Consider the following 21,797-nt stretch of genomic DNA (forward strand, 5'->3'; position numbering starts at 1 on the left):
CGGCCAGATTTCTATTTTTAAGTGAGAAAGTTTAAGCCATGTTAGGTGGTTCTTTTGGGTTCCCATTTCATTCCTTTCTTGAAATGTTGAAATTGCTCAACAATTTGAGAACATTTGACAACTGCACTTGAATATCTTATGCTCAACAAAATAAGAACATTTTCTGTATGATATAGTAATTAGTTTATAATTATGTTTCCTCTACTGGATTGTAAGTAACTCAGAAAAAGCATTCTTTATTGGCCATTTCTAGAACCCTGAAAGTGGTTGCTCTATGGAATGAGAAAGATAAGCAAACAGAAGGTGATGAAAAATAATTTGTATACCAGTATAGAAGATGGACTAAATATTCATGAGATAGAAAAGAGATAAGCAGAACTATCAGGGTTATCATGCAAAATAGTTCGTGAAGCAGTATGGAAAGTTTGGGTTAAACTAGAGAGACATTTAGGAAGTAGAATGTTTAGGACTTTGTGGCTCTTTATGAGAAATACAAAAGGGAGGAGTCTAAAATAACTTTCAGATTTCTACATTGGAGTCTCCTTGGGGAGGAAATGCAGAAGGAGGAGCAATTGGAAGGTAATGATTTGGTAAATTTTGGTCATGCTACTGTAGGCACCAAGTCATGCGGTGATTTGGGGCCTTTGGGTATACTTGGTGATTTGAGATGCAAATATGCATTTATTTCTGTGAGCACCAGGCGACAACGCTTGAAAAACATTTGTTAAAAAGGTATATATAAAATATTCAAGTGCAGTTGTCAAGAAAGTTGTTGTTCTGGATCTAGGATACACATTTAGAAGTCAGGAAAAGACATTTAGCTGCACACACTGATTTGAGAGCTGCCAGGGCAGGTGTTAGTTAAAGGCAGGTGAGTTGGTGAGATTAGGTAAAGAAAAAGTGAGAAGGAAAGAAATGCTAGAGGAATACCAATACTAAGCAACAGACAGAGTAAAAGAGGTAGAAAAACAAATGAAAAAGGTGTACTGAAATCCGAGGGAGAAGACCAAGGTTGTCAGAAACTTAATTGTGTTTAGTACTTTGCTTGCTTCCATGCCAAGAAAATTATAAAGATTCGAGCTTTCCCTGTAGGGACTTCTCATGAAGGCCCAAAAAGACCTGTTTGGTCTCATGAAGGATCAAAAAGACATTAATCAGAGTAAGAATAAACATAAAAAGCAGAATTGGCACAGTAATTTGGCACAAAGGGGTAGTGAGCTGGATAAAGCGCATATTTAGGTAAAGAAGGCAAGGACGTGAGGTGAAGTGGGAGGTGCAACAAGGAATAACAGAATGAAGTTGTCAGCTCTCCTCTCATCATTGTGAGAACTCTGTTAGGAGAGTTAAAGTATCCTCAGTGATTTACAGAAGACATATATAAAATCCCTGAAGGAGTTGAGATGATCTACCCTCCTCTCTGGTGGCACAAAGCATGTAAGCATCCAGGGAAATAAATTAGATAAAGTGAGATGATTGATTTTGAAAATGTTAAAAAAATATTAGTAGCACACTTTAAAATGTAAAGTACAACCTCAGAAGAGTAGAAGTAGAAAGAAAAAAAGTTATATTTTCAAATAAACACTTCCATTTATAACAATTGAACAACTCTATACTGTAAAATAGCAACTGGAGTTGTCTAATCAACACCTGGGAAGAAACGAATGAAATAAATGAGCCAGTGGTGTGCAGAAGGGAGATTACATTTATATGCGTCTTATGAACCTGAAAACTGGAAGAGAATTGCAAATTCAGAGAAAAGAAAACTTTGCTTGCCCAAACAGGAATGTTATTTTGCCAGATATATTGACTGAGCTGAATCTAATGAATTTTTGTGTCAATGCAAAATAAACCCCAAACCTAACCTAGGAGTCTTTCATTCTAAAAATGATTAGCTCAGAGAACCATGTTGATTGTGAAATAAGAGATTATTTGATTTGTGTGACATATAAAACACCCATTTACTATATAAACTAAAGTGTGCATTGATTTGTGGTGGGGATAAAAGTTTAGAAAACTAATGTTTAGTTTCTAATTTTTCTAACCAAGATTAACATTTGCCTACCAAGTATCTATATAAAGTAAAAAAACAAAAACAAAACAAAACAAAAAAAAAACCCTCTTAATTCTAGAAGTATTTTGTTAGTTGAAGTATTTGCAAAATAAACTTAGGGAAATAAATATGCAACATGCTTTTACTATAACTAAGAGGTTTCAGGTAACATAAATGCTTGTGGAATAAATTAACATACCATAAAATCACAGACTGCGTGAGTGTGTATAACACATACATGCAATAACTCATTAATAGACTCATGATTTAAGTTATTTGAATGCTCACAGCTACTTATCTCAAAATACTCAAAGATTTAGGGCTATGTGATTTCCCACTGAAGTTGGTTGAATAGAATCCCCCCAAAATTTATATGTGCAAGGAAACTGAGAATGTGAACTTATTTGTAAATAGGATCTTCTCAGATATTAGTGAAATTCAGATGGGATTATACTGGATTAGAAGAGGGCCAAAATCTAATGACAGATGTCTTTATAAAATGAAAAACAAAACAAAAAACATGAGCAACATTCAGATCCAACACAGAGACACAGAGAAGTCCAGGTTATAATAGAGGAAGAGATTGGAATGACACAGCTACACGTCAAGGAACAGCAGAGACTACTGGAAGCCATTCAAAGCTATGAAGAAGCAAGAAAGGATTCTTTCCTAGAAGCTTCAAAGGGTGCATGGCCCTGCGAGCAACTTTACTTTGGACTTTAGTCTCAGAACTTTGAGAGAATAAATTTCTCTTGTTTAAGCAACCCAATTTATTATAGCAGCCCTAGGAAACTCATATGCCCCACTTTTTAGGAAAAAAAAATTAACATATGTTTATTTAAGTACCATTTATTTAAGAATCTGGCTTTTAATAAACTTATTGTTCATGATGCCAAAAATTGAGTGCTCAAGGTCATCTAGTAAGTCTGTGTCATAACTGGAACCCAAGACCAAGACCTATTTGGAGTCTTTGCTGTAGTCACTGTCTCCAGATGCCTCTAACTTTATGAGGATAATTCTATAGAAAAATGACTCCGTAAATTTTGCTGTTGGTCAGTGGAAGCTGGCAAAGTGCTGGTGCTGATGGTTTTTGTGATTAGAATGCAGGGCAAACAGCCTTACACTCTGGCTTATAAAACAAGCTAAAATGTCGCCTGCTTCCTCACCTCATCATTTCTAGAATGGTACTTATCTTTCAAGCCACAAAACAGTGCTGTTGTCAAGGCCATAAAAAGTATTATATGGTTCTGCCCGCCATCTTTTCAAGGTGGGCTGGCAAAACAGAGGACCACAGACAGAAAAATGGAGTAATAAAGTTTAAATAGTAGGCAATAGTATTAATCTGCTGTGCTGCAGTGCCGATTAAGAGATTGAACCAACTCCCTGCAGTCCTAATTGGATTTTCCTGTGTTTTCTTCAACCCTTAGGGCTTTACCCTGATAAATCCTATTTTTTCTTGCCATTTATTCTCCATGAATGACTCTATGTAATGGAATTATCTGTAAAAACATACAAATGCTTGTATTGCTATAGAATTCCTTTTGTGGCTTTCTTTGCAGATTGCAGACATGTTGCTTTCTAAAAGGCAAGTAATTAATACACTGAATTGCTGGGCTAATTGCTGTCTACATATTTCATATGCATAATAAGATATAAGGCTATAATTCAGGTACAGGGAAAGCACAACCATTTGTTAAGTAATGCCCTAGAAAACTATATTATGTTAGGATTCAAAAAGTGGATCTACACACTGTTTGGCATAATGTCTGAGGTAATCAATGTAAAAATGAAAGAGGAATAAAGTTTTATACATGCACACATCAGGTGTATTTCTGAAATATGTAAGGTAATTTTCACATGCTCAATTCACTATTATTTTTGAAATAATGTCACCTTGGTCTATATTTGTCTTCAAGTATGTGTGTGTAGCCAAAGTATACCTTTGTTAGGAAATGTTGCACATAAGGATGTAATTGCTGTTTGTTTATGATTCCAATAACAACCATGTTAGCTCTAGTTATAAAATGTTAATTATGTATCTCTAGGCCTATACCAGAGTGTATGAAACAGTCCTAATAGGTTCACTTCTGTAGGAGATCTCCATACTGATTTAGAATCAAAATTTTGATTTTGTTGGTCTACTCAGTTTGTCTGATTTCATCACAGAACTAGTGATTCTGCCACTTTCCTTTGTTATGTTTTTAGTTTTGCCTTTGTCTAGCGCCATCCTTGAAACTCTCTAGACTTTCCTACGAGAATCTGCTCACACAGTCCCAAACTCATCCAGGTGCTCAAACTTTCTGCTTTGGACTCTCAGGGCAAGGTCTCTGTTTTCCAGTTTTTGTTGTCTTGCTCTTTAGACTTTGTGGACACTTTTGTCCTGATTGCCAGAGCCTTACATCACCTCCCTGCCTGGTCCCTTCCCACTACAGTGTTCTTTTTTTCTGCTGCCTTCCCAACAGCTTCTCTCTGTCTGACACCTGCTGGCTGCTCTTCTGTACTAATGCTGACATCTGGAAAAACTGAACTGCAGCCAGCAATCTTGCTTATTTTCTGATGGTGTATCTTGCTTCTGTTTCCTATTTTACTTGAAGCAAACATTTCCTGACCATTTTGGTCTTTGCTTTCAGCGCTGACTAGTGATTTCTAACCATTCACATCAAAGAACGTTTATGGAACATCTGATTTGTGCCAAGGCATTGGACTATTGGGGATACAACAGTGAACACACACCAACCTGCTTTCAAGGAACTGATTATCTGTCCAGCGATAGATCTATTTTGTTGTACTCCTACTATGTACCAAGCAGTTTACACTTGTTTCATAGCTGCAGTTCTCTAAGCTTAGCAGGTAATCATCTGGAATGTATGCTAATATGTCAGAGGTCTAGGCCTCATTCCAGATTTATCAATCAGATCTTTAGCTCTGGGGTCTAGTAATCTGGCTTAGCAAGCAACCCCTGTGATTATGTCATTGACGGCCTGAGGACCATGCCTTGAAGAATACTGTCTAACAGCAACTCAGTGGAGCAGATTTAATAAACCACAATTTCCAGATTAAGATACTGAAGACTGGAACGTTATGTAACTTTCCCCACTGAAGAGTGGAAGAAGCAGGATTCAAACCCAGTCTATGTGGCTTGAAAATCCTTGCCATTCCCACTTTACTGCTTCAGAGAACCTTTTAGCTGTATCTTCCATGGGTTCCTGGTTCCCACTCCAGGGTGGTCTCCCAGATAAACTGTACATACTTATAGTACCAGCTGGTGCTATTGACATCATTTGCCAGAATTTCAGAAAACAGGAAACCATTTTTTGGATATCTTGACAAGTTGCCTGAAATATACTTGGATATTTTGTCCTTATTTTAAAATGAGGAAAGATTGAATATGAACAAATATGGTAGAAAATGATCTAGGTCATAATGAATCACCAGCTGAACAGAAACCAGGACTGTTCTGTCAGAACTAGAGCATCATCCCAATCTCAATAAATGGCAATAACAGCCCTGAGGCAATCCTCCCACTTTAGGAAACTCAAGAAATGCTCCCAAACAATAGAAAATGGGCTACTGTCAGCTGGATCCCTGAACAGAGTGGGAAACATGGAGAATGTCAAGAGCCAAGAAAGCAAAATTACAATGAAGCTCATGAAGGGAAAGATAGCTTCACAAATATAGCTTGCTTATCTGATATTAGGCTTAACAAACAAGGCCTCAATTATGCTGTCCTGATGCAATTTTCCAGAGAGGGGTCTCACTTTAAAGGGTCACTTTAGCCCTCATATAAGAGAGTCTCAAAGAAGAGGATTCCTTGTCTTGAAAAGGGTCTGCTTCACGGACCTTAACTATAATACCATTATGAGGTGAGGTTCCTAAGGTTGTAAGAGTTATTTATTGAAAAAGCAACTATCAGTTTGTGCTGAGAAGCAAAGAATAAGAATATTTGTGGTGGGAAAGATTATTGGGTAAATCAAGAAATATTTATGACTGAGTGAAGTAAGGCATCATTTTACTTCAAACCTTTCTGATAATCTCCTTCCAATTCCTTAACCTCACTGAAGAAAAGATGATGCAGCAATACTGGAAAAAAAAATTGTACTGGTAACGTTTTTATTGTCTGTCTTAAATCCTCCCTACTGCAATTTTACCGTATTACTCTTGGGAAGGTAAAGGGTAGTCAATGAATGGTATTAGTCATAGTTTTCTTAGTAAGCTATAATCCCCTGGTGGCAAATTCTATTACCATGAATACTTTCATTTTAACCTTGCTTGATTATTTAAAGGGAACTTAAGTGGTATGGATTCAACTTGTCTAAAGCATTAATTTTCCCATGAAAAGCTGGTATAAGCCACAAAAGAGCTGTGACTGGGCCAAAGACAATTTTCCAAGGAAATTATTCATCGACTTAATTTACTTTAAACTACAAAACTCTACTTCTAAAGTTCATTTATTTTCTGGCTCAGGCAAGCTTATGAATTAGGTGAAGCTTGTCTTCTTTATCACCCTCACTACTTTTTCTGGCGTATTCTTTTGGTGCTTACCTCCAATGTCTAATGTATGTATATAGTCCCCTGTTCGACCAAGAATTATCTGTTTTCACATCTTACTTAAGCCTGCCATATTGACTTCATTCTAGGTGCCTTCACCCTACTCTCTGTCTCTCTCATCCTGCCCCTACACTTCATCAAAACTGTTTCCCTCCAAAAGATAAGTTGAAGTTCTAACACTCACGTTAGGGATGGAATTTCATGTCCCCGGCAAAGTGGAGCTTTTGGGAGGTAATTATGTCATGAAAGTGGGCCTTCATGAAGGGGATTAGAGCTCTTATAAAAGGGATCGCACAGAGAGGTCTCATGGGATTTTTCTGCCATGTGAGGATACAATAAGTCAGTAGTCTGCAACCTGATGGAGGGTTCTCACCAGAACCCGATCATGTTGGTCCCCTTATCTTAGACTTTCAATCTCTAGCACTGTGTGAAATAAATTTGTCATTTATGAGCTGCCCAGTCTATGGTATTTTGTTAGGGCAGGCTGGCTGATTAGGACAGCTCATTACTATAGATTATGTTTTCATTTGGAAATACGGTCTTTGCAGATGCAATCAGTTAACATGAGATCAGACTGGATTAGAATGGGCAATAAATGTTGCATGACAATGTAGCATGTGGTCCTTATAAAAAGAGAAGATTTACTGATGCATAAGGGAAGAACCCCATGAGACATCAGAGGCAACGATTGGAGTTATGCTGTTACAAGCTGAAAAACACCTGCAACTACCAGAACCAGAAAAGGGAAGAAAGAGCCCTATCTAGGGGTTTTGGAAGAAATATGACCTGCCAACACCTTATTTTTAGATGTCTAACTTCTAGACCTATGATATATGAAATTTTCATTGTTTTAAGCAGCAAAGTTTGTGGTACTTTGTTGCAGCAGCCCTAGGAAACTAGCACAGAGACTAACTTGTTAAATGTTATTTCTGAATAACTTACATATGTCTACTATAATAAGGCCTTTAGTAGACAATGACATGGCAGAAGCAATATCACTAATGATGTGACTCAGGTAACTGACAGGTCAATGGGAAAGGTGTTTTGAGATGGAAAGGGATCTGGGGCAGTCATCTGGGACAATTTCACATGACAGGTCCTGATTCCAGGGTTTTCTGAGCTGACCTAGCATTACAACCTGACATCTAAACTATCCTGTTTGGAACTTCACTTCCTAAGTAATGCAAAGACAGAAAGGAACATGGCAAAGGAGGTAGTTATTGGTTGAGAGTCGAGGGTATCTCTCACTCTGGTAGATACTTGCTCTTGTCTTGCATTTTTGCTCCTCATACAGTCTTTTCTATTTCAGAAAGGGGCATGTCTATCTACTCAGTTGCCCAAGACCAACACAACTGAAAGATGGGAAGAACTGAGTTTCTTCCCCTTGAATCTTCAGCACCTTGCATAGTTCATGGTACATAGTATGTGTTCAAAAGCTATTTGAAAGAAAGAGTGAAATAGTAATTGATCCATAAAGCCTGAACTGGCTTATCCTCATGACAAGAAGTCATCATACATTGTAATTTCATGGGTTCTTTTCTAGGGAGTCCTATGTCCCTCTACTTGTCTCTCTCACCCATTCTGTGAAGCCTTCTTTGCTTTTACAATGAAAACCCATTTGTGAGGACAAGATGTACAGAGGGTGATGCTAAAGAGTCAGTGGAAGGAGTCCAGATCCTGGCCTCAGGTTAGCTACTAATGTGACACCCACATTTGTAAAGTGCACCATTTAACAGGAATTATTAAAGAACACAGTAATGCAATTGAAAGTGGATTTGAAATCCAGTAAAATTGGATTTCTAATCTCTGTACTGCCAATAACCTACCCCTTGGGTTGTCATGAATCTCTTTTGGGTCACAGTTTCCTCCTCTGAATATTAAGAAGATTTGACTGTTGGAAAGGGAGCAAGTATAAAGCCATTTGGCTCTGTGGGGAGAGGAGGTTTAGGAGGTAAAAGGAATGGAGAGAGGAAGGTTGTCCCACTGGGAGGCTGCAGTAGGAAAGATAAAATCACCATTTTATTTGGAGCCAGTGATGAGTGTAGAAATAGTTTTCTCTTACTGTCCTCAAATATATTCATTGGCAACACACTGCCCTTCTGTTAGATTTCCACAGTTTTCTGCGACCTACATTTGCTGTGATGTTTTACTGACTCGTTCATTTGAATTAGCTGCTTTTTTTGCATGCCTCCAAATGCCATTATGAATCACTGAAGCTCAAGACCATCTATCACAGTTACAAAGCATATAAAAGATGACAATCATCACTCGAATATCTTCTCTCCGCCTGAAACAAAATTTTCTCAATACAAAATAAATGCTTTCCCTCCTGCTGGATTAGTTAAGATTTACACTTCTAATATGCAAATAGTCCCTAAAGTTTCAGATGAAGGGAAACATTCAGTGTCTCAGCTCAATAATAGGCAGGAGGGATAATTTTAAATAGATGTTTCTGCTTTGAGGCTTACCCACAGGCTTTTGAAAGTGTCACATTTTTGTTAGTGAGACAGCAAGTGGCACTCTGTGTGCTCAAATATTTCTCCAAGAAGTTCTCAATTTATGTCTTGAGCATACCAGAGGCCTATATGATAGTAGTTAAATCTAAACACCATTTGTGTCTTAGATTAAATATAAATTGCAGTATAAGATTATTGAATTTCTGAACTGAATGAAACCCAAGAAATAATTAAGTCAGAGGGGGTGATCTGAAAATCGAAGTTTAGGTAACTCAACCGAGAAAAACTCTAATAGTAGGTAGACTTGATATTCAGAAATTTTGACTTTGAGTTCCCTGTCAATTTCCTGACAGTTTCTAATTATTTAAATGATTAAATAAGTATGGCAGAAACTGTTCATTGTCACTGAATACCCATTTTTCCCTTCTTTTACAGATTTTATTCTGGGTAGCAATAATGTAACTAACCAAACAAATTACATTGTTTCAGGTAAATTTTAGACAATTACCTATAAGTGTAAGTTTTTGGTGGAATGTCCTAAGAACCAGCATCTTGGACAATAAGATAGCCTTGAAGAAGGAACTCAGGGTAGGGATATGGAATGCTGGGTCCCTAATGACCACCAATACTGACCATTTGTGAACTCCTTTAACTTTAGAGACTATGATTAGCTATTTTAAAAGTCACTTTTACTCAGCTTTCTATACTATAATATGGAGAATTTTAACTACACACAGATTATTGCCATAGTTAAAAACAAACAAACAAAGCCCAGAAGTCTCTCTAAAAACTAAGTAACTGAATATTTTGGTACCTACCATCATGGATAACCAAAAAAAAGGCACCAAAAGGACTTGTGAGTATGGGTCCACTCTTAAACGTATAAGCATTATTTCAGAAGGCAACACTAAAATATGTGCCTATAAATAGGTAAAGCACTTATTAACATATTTAATAGGGAATACTGTTGTTGCATGAGCAAAGAAGGCTAAGAATTCACTAGTAATTGCTTCTATGAGCTAGTTTCACTATAATTTACTAAGTATTTCAGAAAAGCTAATGAAAATCCAGGAAAATGATCGAATAATTCAGAAACTCAATACACAGCAAATATGATTCTGAAGAAACAATAAAAATAGTGGAAAAATTTAATTTCTGAGAACGTAACGGATATTGCTTAATTTCATTTCTGATAATCGCTGATTTCTGTTGCAAAATTGCAACACAATTTATAGTATTGGCTGTAGTTTTGTATCTTTTAAAATTCCAGACATTAAAAAAATACAAAACTACAGCTAATACCCTCAGAGTAACATTTAAAAAACCCTTGCAGTAAGTCAAAATTCTTTGAGTAACATTGTCATAAGTGATTTATTTTTAAAGTGCTAAAAAAGCATGTCACATATATTATTATGTTACTATTTGGGAGAAAAAAGCCCTTTAAGACTAAGAATTATAAATTAAATATGGTAAAATAGCATTATGAAACCAGTGTTTTATCCCTAATCTTAAATCCAAGGAAGATAAATGCTATGAATCATCACCTACAAATGTAATGGTTTTCAAAAGTAAATTATAACGTTAAAATAATTCAGTAATTTAAAATTTTTCTTTTAATCCAGTAAAATCTTCTTTTAGGAATTTTATTTCTAAAATATTAATAATTTTTCTAAAAGAAAAATTTATTCAAAACTTGGAAAGCAAGGGAATGAATGCAGTTTCTCTTCAATATAATTGTTTTTACAGGTTTTTCTATGGATTAAAAAATTGTCTAAAAGATGCCAAAGTGCCGACACTGTTAAGTTACATATTTTTTTTTTTTTTTTTTTTTTTTTTGAGACAGAGTCTTGCTCTGTCGCCCGAGCTGGAGTGCAGTGGCCGGATCTCAGCTCACTGCAACTCCGCCTCCCGGGTTCACAGCCATTCTCCTGCCTCAGCCTCCCAAGTCGCTGGGACTACAGGCGGCCGCCTCCTCGCCCGGCTAGCTTTTTTTGATTTTTTTTTTAGTAGAAGACGGGCGTTTCCACCGTGTTAGCCAGGATGGTCTCGGATCTCCTGACCTCGTGATCGCCCGTCTCGGCCCTCCCAAATAGTGCTGGGATTACAGGCTTGAGCCACCGCGCCCGGCCGTTACATCTTAACTAGTAGATTTCTGCCTGGTAGAAAAGAATAACCCAAAGATTATTGTTTTATGATTATATGGGATATTAAATAGTTTTGCTTCTTATTACTTATTACTTATTGCTTACTATTATTATTTTGACATTGTTTGATTGATTGATTATACATCTCTGTTTCTCATATATTTCTTTGAAGCAGTCTTAGAATCATGATTTATTTAATAATTAATAAGTTGAATGAAACATCTGACATGTGTTTATCTTAAATTTCAAGGAAAGTCCTATTTTTAATTTTCAGAAAATTACACTCTAACAAAACAATTGACAATGGATATGGACAACTATTATAGCAGAATTTATTAGTACCCAAAATTGCCCACAACTCAAATGGTACCGTATGCTCCAAAATTTAAACCATAGTTATTTTGAAAGAAGGAAACATAGTAATTATTTTCATAATACTTCTTGTGATAGGCAGAACAAAGGCCTCTGATGATGTCCACATCCTAATCCTCAGATTTTGTGAATATGCTACCATATGTGGCAAAGGGGAATTAAAGTTGCATATAGAATTAAGATGGTTAATTAACTGACTTTTAAATAAGGATATTATCCTGGATTATCCAGGTGGGTCTAATGTAATCACGGGGGCCTTTTAAGTGTCAAAGAGAAAGGCAGAAGAGAAGGTCAGAGCGGTATAATACGAAAAGGACCTGACCAGCCTTGCAGCATTTAAAGATGGAAGAAGAGGTCATAAACCAAGGATTGTAGGTAGCTCCTAGAAGATGCAGGAGGCAAAGAAATGGATTCCCCTTCAGGAAGGAACACAGCTTTGTTGATGCCTCATTTTAATCTAATGGAACCAGTGTCAGACTTCTGACATGTGCAATTGTCATAAAATAACTTTGTCTTGTTTTAATCCATTATATTTGCAGTAACTTACTGTAGCAGCTATAGAAAACTAATAAACATCTCTGTATGTTGATAATGACAGGGATACATTCTGAGAGATGCATCCTTAGGTGATTTGATCATTGTGCAAACATCATGGGATACACTTACACAAACCTAAATGATACAGTCTAGCATGTTACTGTACTGAATACTGCAGGCAACTGTAATACACTGGTAAGTATTTGTGTATCTAAACCTCAGAAAAGTACAGTAAAAAGAATGTGTTATGATGTTATGGGACCACCCTCATATACATCCTCTATCCTGTTGCTCTGGCGTTGATAAAATGTCATTATGTGGCATGTAATTGTATTTTTTTAACTGCTACTTGATATAAAGCTAGGAAGAAAGTACAGTTTAGAGTCCCAAGCACTGAAGTTGAGAGCTGGTAGGGAGAAGAAAAACAGTGGAAAGACTTTGGATCTATCTCTGTTCTGCCAATTATTAATAAAGAGACTGAAGATCTTGTTTTCTTTGGGCCTCAAGCTTTTTGCAGCTTTTAAATTCTGTGACATTCCAGGGCCTCGGAAAATCTAGTCATCATGGAAAATATGCAGTCCTGTTCCACCCCCTGCCACCATTACCAACACCAGTTGCCTCCATTAATCTGGCCTACTATACTCTTTGAAGGGCATATTCATTTATTCAAAAATACTTGTTGTACAAATATTGTGTACCAGATACACCTGAAAGTGCTGGAACTAAATCAGAGAATAATATAGACAACTGCCTTCATCCCATGTATCTTTTGCAATGGGGAGACACAAATACACTGGGAACAAATAAGAAAGTAAATGTGCTAAATTCAGATAGTGATAAGTGATATGAAAACTTTCAAACAAGGGGATGTGACAAATAAAAACTGATGCTCGAGAGTGAGGACGGAGTTGGAGGATATAGATGATGTGAATTTTATGGAAAACGTATGTGAACTCAGACTTACATGTTAAGGGGAACCTATAATGTGATAATTTCGGGTAAGAACTTTCCAGGAAAAGGCATCAAAACATCTATAAGATAAAAATGATCTTGGTGTGCCTTGAAAGAATGATAATGCCAAGGTGCCCAGGACATTGTGGTTTAGATGAGGGTGATAGAAGATGCAGGTAGACAGGTAGATAGACAGCCAGGCGTTGTGGCTCACGCCTGTAATCGCAGCACCTTTGGAGGTTGAGGTGGGAGGATCACAAGGCCAGGAGTTTGAGACCAGCCTGGCCAGCACGGCAAAACCAGGTCCCTACCAAAAATACAAAAATTAGCCGGATGTGGTGGTGGGCACCTGTAACCCTAGCTACTTGGGAGGCTGAGGCAGGAGAATTGCTTGAAACCGGTAGGTGGAGGTCGCAGTGAGCCGAGATTGCACCACTACACCACTCCAGCCTGTGTGAGAAGAGCAAGACTCCATTTCAAAAAAAAGAAAGGTGGATAGACAGCAGTGGGCATGTACCAGTGTGGTGAACATCATCCTTTCTCAAGTGACAATATAAGTCTACTCCAATAAATACATATTCTCATCTGACCTAACAACTTTGTTAGGCATTTACCTGCAGGGATTTGTTTGCCACTCTGTGATGGAGATATCCACTGGAAAATATGGGATGAATATTATTTTTATGCTAATAAGTACTGACAACAGACTCTGTGATGCTCTATATACTGATCTGAAGTGTATATAAAGCATAGTGATAAAGTACAATAAGGAAGAAATAGAGTTATAGTGCAGTCAGAAGGAAGGCTGGAGGTATGTTTTAACATATCAAAACAAAAGTAGCAATACTTAAGTGGAAAACACAGAATTAGGCCAGGCACGGTGGTTCACACTTATAATCCCACCACTTTGGGAGGCCGAAGTGGGTGAATTGTTCAAGTTCAGCAGGTTGAGACCAGCCTGGGCAACATGGCAAAACTCTGTTTATATTTAAAAAATACAAAAATTAGCTGGGCCCAGTGGCATATTTCTACAGTCCCAGCTACTCGGGAGGCTGAGGTGGGAGGATGTTGAGCCTGGGAGGCAGAGGTTGCAGTGAGCCTAGACCATGCCACTACACTCCAGCCTGGGCGACAGAGCCAGACCCTGTCTAAACAAAGAAACAGCAACAAAAAAGGAAAACAAAAGAAAATAAAATACAGAATTACCACCTGCCTGTATCACCACGTTACACACATTGCTCCCTGCAACATATAATACTAAACACCCTCACAAAGGAATAAAAAGATAAACATTCAGTTCTTTTAGGTCTGCTGATGATATCCTTTGGACCTTTGCTGATTGAATTGAGGTTCTAGACATTGCGTTTACCTTCTGGGCCTCATGATTGATAAATTATTGTTCTCCTTTCCTCCCCACTCCCATAATGGCGTTATCTTGCAATAATTGTACCTCTTTGAAGGCAACATATAAGTAGGCTGTCAGATTTATAAATACAAGCTACTTAGGCCAGCTATGTACCAGTAATATTAGACAATATTAGAAAATTCCAGTGAGAACTTGCCCTATATCTGACCCTAGACTTAGCTTTCTAAAGTAATGGCGATCAGATCTAAATTGGGTGTTTGGAAGGGGGTCATGTCGGCTGCAATAATGATGAGTCATTTACCTTCACCTACCATTTGAGTGACCACCTGCTGTTTTATCTTCTTATCTGAATAAACTTATTATTAAGTTACAGTAACAAATCAGATTATCCTCACCCTTGCTCTTTGCTTTGCAGATTTGGTATATCCTTTCTTAAGTGAAATAAAAATTTGACCTAATCTAATTCAATCATATCTCACTACCTCTCACAGATGATTCTCTGTTTGAATTGAGAATGTAAAGTCAGACTGCTGCTTGCCTTTGGGTGGTCATGCAGGAAGCATAGAATTGGAAATGAATGATATTTTCATGACCTGGAAATAATGGGGAGCAGATGCCCATTTTGTATCGTTCACTTATGTCCCCAAAAGGCATTCTTAAGGAGTCTCTGTTAAAATAAATTGATTTGCTTTTTGCTAAAGCTTTGTTTTATAATGTGTCAAGGGGTTTGAAAAATACAGGCAGTATTCAAAGAAAGCAAACCAAATACATGCAGTGTTTGCATTATTTACCAATTAGAACTTGGCAAGCAGTTCTAGTCTGCATGTATTTCAATTAAGAGAAATTCATTTGTACATCTCTAACAAGAATATTAATTCAAGTTTTACTGAAGGCCTAGAATGTGCAAATCTCTGTGCTTGACACCATGAGGGGTTGAAAGAGGAATAAGAGATTGTTGTTTGTTGAGACAGCAAGACACACAAACAAAAAATTATTAATAGCTATGAAAAGGTACAAGCAAATATCTTTGGGGACAATTATCTCTGACTGTCTTACTTAAAGAATGAGATAAGGAAAATATCCTAGAGTACAAAATATTACTATAGTGGCAATGTCTCGTAGCCTGTGGCCTCTATATATAGAAGCCACATACATTTTGACTATCATAAAGTCCATTCAGTTCACACATTTGGCTTGGCAATATAACATGAATCAATTTCTTTCTAATGAAAAACATTCATTTTATTTTGAATTGAGCTGAGAATAAATCTGCAATCTGTCTGTATCTTAGTATGGGTGCATTCATCTGATAGAAATGTATTGAGTGCCTACTTTATGCCAAGTCCTGCACCTGTGGCTAAAGAACCTGTTAGGGTCTTATTCTGTGTAGGATCTGGGCAAGGCCATTACACCAGAAGATATAATGGGGAGAGAGTGGTACACCAACCAAGCATGTTATCATTACTCATTATTGCACTTTTTGTTTCCAATGCTTGCCATTCTTTTTATTTATTTATTTTTTTCATGAGTAAGCTAAACAAAAAAACATGGTATAAAACACCTCCAAATGTAAGTACCATTCAGTTTCAAAATCTCACCACTCTGGTAGAAGAAGAACAAGAAAGAGAACTTTGAACATTCTTTCACTTCTCCCACAAATCAACTGTCAGTCTTTGTGGCTGGGTGGGGTTGTTTTATTCATTGTGGATCTTTGATGTGTGTGTTTCTATGGTAATCCTGAGACCAGTCCAGGGGAAATAAGGCAAGTATGCAGGATATTATACTTCAAACTTGCAACCAGAAGTACCTACTCTTGAACCCAAGAGGCTCACTCCAATCGAGAGCCTTGTCTATATTTTGCCTGACCCTGTGCTGGGTTTTGCTGGGCAAACAAAGGCACACCCTTGCTTCCAAGAGTCTGTCAGTTTCACAATGACAGGAACACATGGTGCTCCCTAGGTAATAATGCTCTTTTCCCCATTCCACACAGGTCTTCAGAATACCAGTTATGCTGGGAAGCACGGCAAATTGTGCTCATCAGAGAAGAACTTATCATACATTATTTTACTGGTAGCTGAAAAGCAAGCCCAGGGAGACTCTGAGAGGTAACTTCTATAGAGCACTGATAGGTTTGCAAAGCAGTTTAAAATGAACAGCAGTGGGGGCTGAGTGTAGGACACAGGTCCTTGTTCCTTGTCTTGATTGGGGGCCTTGGCGGACAGCAGGGATGAGAGGTCTTGAGCAAATGAGGGGGGAGGCCTATGAACCCACTAGTGTACTATGAGGTAAAAGATAAAAAGGTGCTCTAGCTAAAACAAAATTCAGTTTTGCCAAGGATTGGTCTGCTTCCAAGGTGCCTGATGTTGCCTCCTTGACCTTGGTGGCTTGAAGTTGGTGTGATCCTTGAGCCCAGTATCTGATTTCTCCCCTGTCACTGCATGCAGAGGAGACCAAGTGAAGAAAGGAACACAGTGCCTCCTCAGGGATTTTGGAGGTACCTGCTTAGGAGATTATCTGTGATTCTTTTGAAAATACATGCTGCATTTTGTTGATCTAAAATCAGAGTCCATGTTCTTATTTGCTGGTTTGAAACAAATGTTGTCATCAGGAGATTTTTGCTGGACTTTGATATTAATAATTGAAGTATTTTCTCAGTTGCTAAGTTTGATTTTGGGTTCTACAGTGAACAAATTAATCACATAATTTTCATGTCTACTTCACCTATGTTGATTAAAATATTTAATACAAATAATCGTGGCCATTGCCTACTGAGTTCTGGTTGCTGGGCACTGAATTGAAGCACTTAACATGTAGTTATTTCAGTGATACTCATGAGAATCCTATAAGGTTGAACTTAGCAGTTCTGGGACATGTGCTTAAAAATAGGCTTTCTCTAGTATATATTGTGGAAACATATTAAAATAAAAAAGGTATACATTTTCTAATCAGAATTTAAGTGCCACTGCATTTCCTATTTAATATATACAAATTGGTTATCTGTCTAGGTATTTTCTTTTCAGATGCAAAAACACAGAAATTAGATAAGGGACATATTTACAGGTGATTTAGTTCATTTTGCTATTGTAAAGCTTCACTTACAAATGCCTATATTAACACAATTTAAAATATATACAAAAGACCAACACATACACAGGTACTATGACAGCAACATCATTGGAAAGTCCTAAAGACGTTGAAAACCTTAAAAATTACTACCATGAAGATGCGTATCTTTTCACTAATTAACAAATAATGTTACTATTAAATTGTGTTAAATGTTAACTAAAATTAAAAACTTTATTTTAGATTATGAGGTTTGGAGATTTCTATGTACTGAATTTAAAAGAAGTGCTGGAAGTGATATCGAACAATCTAAACATCTCCATTTCTTTTTTCTGAATATTGCAATGTTATAATATTAACTTAACCTCAAGCCTAATCTGTATTCACTCAAAAACCAGACCGGGGGGGATGAATATGCATAAATCCTTCAAGTGTTTTGTTTTGACTATCTTAACTTTCTTAAGAGGAAACTTCAGTGGATTCCCAAGAGTAGAAAAACCGCAATGTATTTTCATGTTACTCAAGATATTAGTTGAACATATAAAAATATTTTTTTTAAATTTTGAATCATATTCAAATTAATAAAAGTGCCACAATAGTTTGCTAACTATTTTGTGTTCAGTACAGTTACATAATTTCTGGATCAAGAGACTTCATGATCCTGTGATCATGTGACTAGTTTTCTATGTTCTATTTCTGCCAACTCATTGGTGCCTATTACATTTAAATCCTTCTTTAATAAGCCCCTGCAAACTAGGATATGATAACTGGAAATGAGCAATCCAAAAGGATTTTCAGGTGACATCTAAAAAAAAACCTGTTTGAAGTTTAGTTAATACGCATTTTAATGTTTTACTTGCCTAGAAATTCAAAAGTTGAAAAGTTGTGGTAGGTAATATACTAAGCTGTTTTAGAGATGAAAGAGTATCCACGTTAACGATCAAACTTTTCATTTGTAAAGTTTTTCTAGTGCATTAGTCATGGAAAGACCACAATCTTCTATAATTTACCATGCATAGATACAAATCCTGCTAATCAGATTACATTTTTGCTTCTTCATGAGCTTATGCTGTCTCAAGACTTTCACCCCAAACTTTATTATCAAAAAACCCCAACCCTATGTTTACTGGAGCAAATACCAACAGAATCTGACACACTCTACTGAGAACACATAGGACTTCAGTTAACATCCGTGGATGAGTTTATCCCATGCACTAATCCAGTGGCTTATCGGCTGGAACATTCAATGAATATTTCTTTACATCAGTGGAAACACAATTAATCCATGCTTTTGCTTAATCACATTTTAGGTTAAATTTTTTTTGATATACAAAGAATATTTCTTCCTCTGGAAACAAGTTTAGAGTGTTGTACAATGTTAAAATCTATTCAGCTTAATTGTCCTTAAAGAACAACAAAATTGCTCTGGAATTAGAAGTTATCAAGAAAATACTTGAGGTAATAATAGGTCAATTTTGTAAAATTAAAAAAAAACAAAACAAAACAAAAGCCCTACTGCTCTAAAAGAAACATTAGAGATTTGGAGAAAACACATATTTCATTAAAATCACCATCTGATTTAATTTTACTTATGTAGATACAAGTCTGTTGTCTCTTATGTTTAATAGAAAGATATAAAATTATATTTTTGGCATGAATTCATTATAAAAGTGTCAATATTAATGCTATGATAAAAATGTCTGTATAATAATTGTAATTTTAAAATAATGACTCCAATAGAAGCTCTATATTATCTGAAACAAATTATAGTATCTACCCAGGAAATTTGTTTTGTGTCTGTGTTGCTATGGAAATCTTTTTTTTTAATAAAGAACGATTGGATTAAGTTTCTAATAATAACAGAATAGCCACAGCTATATCATTCAAATCTAGAAATTCTGTAGAAATATACCTTATGAAAAATATGTATCTATCCAAAAGATCCTGCTTTATGAGCTACAATTACACAAGTCCCAGTCAATATTCATGTAAGATGGCATCCTGGGTTGGTGATGCTGAAAGAGTGGTGATGGGATGATGTTCTCTGATCTTTCATCCATTTTCCTCTTATATGTGGGTACCCTGGATGTATCAGATCTCTATCTGCCTTCTGCAGCAGTAGCACCATGCTGGATGATGGAATATCACTGCCCTGGGCAGCAGAGGAAAGTCCTGAGACAGAACACCCAGGACAGCATACTTACCATGGCCTCCCTGTCTCACAAAATTCATCCACATTGAACTGCCCGAGAACAAATGTACCACAGGCTAATCTGGAGGGGTGAGTGCTTATATTTTACAGAGGGCATGAATACACTTCCTCTGCTCATGGTGAAGCGGATCTTCCAATAAGGATTTTAAATATCTCTTTTTGAAGGAAATCCTTAGTAGCAATTCGAATTTTTAACCTTTGAGACACTGCACAGGGCAGAAAATTACTGCTCTTGTCTAGGTCATTGAAGCATCAGTGAACTTCTGTTGGTGTCAGCAATGTGAGCTGGTGGGTAGAAATAGCCAAGAACTCTCATAATCATAGGAGAAGAGATCTTAAGTTTGGCTTCAGTAAGCAGGCACATTACACAGACTCATCTTTTGGGTCAGGTGCCTTTCAATGACACGCTCTACCCCAAAATAATCAATCAATCAATCAATCAATCAATCAATCAAAGTGCTTCCCTTTTAAGAAAATAGTCCACAACCTCTAACAGAAAATGAGGGCAATTCATTTGACCAACAAGATTCATCACTCACTGAGGACTAACAGCCTGTCCTCAACCACCTGTGTGTATCTCTCATTGATTTGCATGGGTGAGATGGGAGCGCTGACCTTTATTATTATTGCTGCGATATTTCTTCTTGAATAACAGATTTTTTTGTATGAGTCATACACAAGTTCTTCTTTTCTTCCCCACAGTAACACCAGAATTATTCATTTGCATCTCTGTTGCCATGGGAAAATGAACATTCTGAAAAGCAGTCAGGATTATGAGTTTAAGGCGAAATCTAATAGTAAGGAACAAAGAAAACTCAGACTGAAAAAATACACACAGCACAACTAATATTACAGAAAAATGACAACTTAAAATAACAAGAAAAGAAAATAGAATTCCAGTGAATCTTTGACCTTTTGGGTAAAATACTCTGAGTCTCAAAACTATTTTTCAGGGTTTTATTTTATTTTATTTTTTCTAGTAGAAAAACACCCTCATGCTTAGGAATAAAGTAGACATGCTATTTTCACCACCTGGTGCATGGCTGGCAGACACAAAGGCCATTGTGTGCCAAATAGCAGATAATTGGATCCTATCGACACTGGGAACCTGCTAGGTCATTAGCAGACTTCTCATTTGGAAATAGACATGGCTATTTAAGAGGAGCAGGGAACAAGAATAAAATACCAACTCCTCTGTGTTTAGCTTAGTTGGGCAAGAGGGTTTGTATTTGGATCCAGGTCATTTTATTCCCAATTCCTCAAGTACCATAGTACTGTGCACAGAAAACACATGTCAAGGGAGAGAGATAAGATGAAATGTAGAGAGACATAAAGACTTAGAGAGACGGGGACATGTTGAGATATAAAGAAGTGAATTGAGAGCATAAAAGGAGATAAAAAGAAAGAAGGAGGAAGAAATGGGAAGAGAGGAAAGCATAAGAAAAAGAAAGAATGATTAAAGAAAAAGAAGCACAGAGAGAAATGAATGAAAGAAAATTTGAATGATAAAGAGAACATAAGGGAAAAAATCTGCCTTCAATAAGAAACTTCACCTAAAAAGTCAGGACAAATTAGGGAAAGGAGAACCATGGTGAGAGGGAAAGAAGTGCTGTGGAACACTATCATGGATTCTTAGATTCATTACATTGTCCATATATATGAGGTTTCCTTACCTAGACACAAGCTTTATTTGAGAGCAGATGGAAATGCTGCTGGGTGACATTTATATGAAAGAAATTTATTTCAATATTGCCCTCTCCTTTTACATTTAAGCTCAATGAATTTGAGGATTTTCTGATATCTTGATCTTTGCTTCTCAGTGGACCTCATTCATTTGAATTTGCAATTTCTAGATCCCTAGGCTGTAATTTTTAACCTGCCTGTCCATGGAGTGAGAACATTGTAAGTGACCTGTTATTGCTGAGAGAGGGTGATGCTGTACAGGAAAGAGAAGGTAGAGCTGGAAGGTGGGGGACCCAGAATCAATCCCAGCAGTACCTTTAAGTAAGTAGGACATTAGGAGAGGCCAAAAGCAAAGAGGGCCCAATTTCTTTTCTCTTTCCCTCTTTCTCTCTCCTTCCTTCCCTCCCTCCCCCCC

General features: G+C 36.9%; 1 protein-coding gene across 7 annotated transcripts in view; it reads right to left on the reverse strand.

Moving 5' to 3' along the window:
* Positions 1 to 21,797, reverse strand: part of LOC108528500 (neuroligin-1) — a 924,470-nt gene that overhangs the window by 55,069 nt on the left and 847,604 nt on the right. The window lies entirely within an intron of this gene.

Source organism: Rhinopithecus bieti, unplaced genomic scaffold (assembly GCF_001698545.2).
Source record: "Rhinopithecus bieti isolate Rb0 unplaced genomic scaffold, ASM169854v2 scaffold_5007, whole genome shotgun sequence".
In the NCBI taxonomy this organism is placed as follows: domain Eukaryota; kingdom Metazoa; phylum Chordata; class Mammalia; order Primates; family Cercopithecidae; genus Rhinopithecus; species Rhinopithecus bieti.